This window comes from Penaeus vannamei, chromosome 3 (genome assembly GCF_042767895.1).
Source record: "Penaeus vannamei isolate JL-2024 chromosome 3, ASM4276789v1, whole genome shotgun sequence".
Classification (NCBI taxonomy): Eukaryota; Metazoa; Arthropoda; class Malacostraca; order Decapoda; family Penaeidae; genus Penaeus; species Penaeus vannamei.
Window position 1 is genome coordinate 49,615,627 of NC_091551.1, and position 2,500 is coordinate 49,618,126.

Here is a 2,500-nt window from a genome sequence, read left to right on the forward strand (position 1 = left end):
AAACTCGGCAGACAACACTACTAAATATCTTCGTAGTATGAACTATATTCATTGCGACAAAGAATAGGTATGATTGAGAATGAATAGCTTCGCAATACACGAGATGTATTTAACCGGTTTCGAATATATCCTTGACGGAAATACTGGTTAAATATGTCTCTTGTATTGTGAAGATATTCATTTTCATTCTCACTGAATATTATTATTACTAATTATGATTTGTTTTCGTCAACTTATGTTTTTCTTGCTATAATTTTTGTTACAAATAGTATTATTTCTGCTACTATTACAAAAAAAAAAGAAGATAATAACTATTATTATTATTACCACTTTCTACTGTCACTAAATCTCACTGTTTGTCACCATTACCATCGTCGTTATTATTAGTGTCAGTATTACTGTTACTGTTTTATTCCCAACTACCGCTTTTATTATTATTATTTATTCCAACCAACATTTCTGCATCAATAACTCCACCTCTACTACATCAAAATCCATGATACAACGGTTGGAATTTGATAAAAGGCAAACATCATATACAAATAGTATCAGCAATATCAAACAGGCAAAGTAAATATCTGATTTATATGCAGTGAACCTCAATTACTGTGAGGTTAATGACATTACTTTCCATAATCCACAGCGCCGGGGATTGATTGTATGTTTGTCATATATCACGTCAGTCAACTTCTGACAAACAACCATTTTCGATTTTTTATTATTGTTACTGTTACTGTATTTTAATTTTCTGTCAAAATGGCGTCGATTATCATTAATATTATTACTGTTGTTGGTAATATATTATTGAAATCCTTCACTGTCATCACTTTACGGCAATTCTGACACGAATCTGCTTACGAAACAGCTTAACATCCGTAGGGATTTTAAGACCTTTGTTTTTTAATAAAAGTCAGAGGGTAAATTATCAGTTGCAACATCTCGTCCTGCTTTCATTATTTCTAATAAAAAAAGCCTCACTTGCTGAAAATTAAGAAAGTATTAGAAACCATTTTTTTTTTCTGTTTCAATACTTACGCCTCACTTGCTGAAAATTAGGAAACAGTATTAGAAACCAAATATTTTTTATATGTTTCAATACTTACAAGAGAACCCCAATGAGTCAAATGTTACAGTCCAATGATTCTTGCACTTTGAAATAACCACTTCATACATTTCAATATTTTATCTTATCATATCGTCCCACAACAAGGTTGTTTTAATCCCCATTCTCTAAAGGCCAACAAGCTCTATGCACAGTCAGTAATATCTCAACCGTTCCGATTCGCGCCCCCCCAAAAAAAACGATTCGAGAAGAAGTCCCTCTCTCCTTGATGGCTAGAAACGTACTGTGGGTTACTTACGGAGACGTCATCGTTGTCTCTGCGTCTGGGAGCCGTTTCCAAGAGCTGCGAGACTCCTTTAATTATTCATTATCTTAGTGACGTTGGATCAGATAGGAGACTCCCTCTATGTAGCTGACATGCGATCTCTGTATGTAAAGAATCTAACTGCTCTCATACATGTATACGAATCTAGTAAGTGATCTTTCATAGTGACATGACATTTAAAATAACCTTTTTGTATATAGAGAAAAATGGAGTGATGTATTGGGTTCAAAGAATATGTTTTATGAGATAAATTACCATATGTGTATGGGTATGATGTTCAGAAGAGTATTTATACAGTCAGTCTATCTACCTGTTTCCTTGTATGTCAGAGAGAGAGAGAGAGAGAGAGAGAGAGAGAGAGAGAGAGAGAGAGAGAGAGAGAGAGAGAGAGAGAGAGAATTATAACAAATGTATCGTTTCTAAATCTCACTTGAGTTATCATCCACATTAATGAAACAATAGAAAATATATCGATAGGCAGACAGATAGAGATATATCGATAAGTAGATAGAGATATATCGATAGGTAGATAGAGATACATCGATAAGTAGATAGAGATATATCGATAAGTAGATAGAGATATATCGATAAGTAGATAGAGATATATCGATAAGTAGATAGAGATATATCGATAAGTAGATAGAGATACATCGATAGATAGACCAAAAAAAAAGTCATCTTTTACATCTTATAACATACACCCTTCCACCAACCGCACATCTATCGAGCACTTCTGCCTGTCTACCAAACCACCTCCTTATCTTGTGCCGCGTGTACGTACCTCTTAATCCCCTAACGACCCAAGCACGCACTTACGAGTATTATAACCGCCCTTCGCCCATTCCGTAACGTACGACCCTAACTCACGATCGTAAGCGAGCATGGAACACCTCATTAAGATCAACGACCCGCCTTTCTCTGCTGCCTTAGTTCTTATTACGATAGTTAATGAGGTTAATGTTACTCTCCGTTGGGGCTTCGGTCATGAGATCAGGAAGTAGAGGAATCGGGTGTGTGGTGTGGATCATGCGCATGAGAGAGAGGAGGGGAGGGGGAGGGAGAAAGAGGGGGAGGGCGGAGGGAGAGGGAGGGAGAAGGAGAGGGAGAGAGAG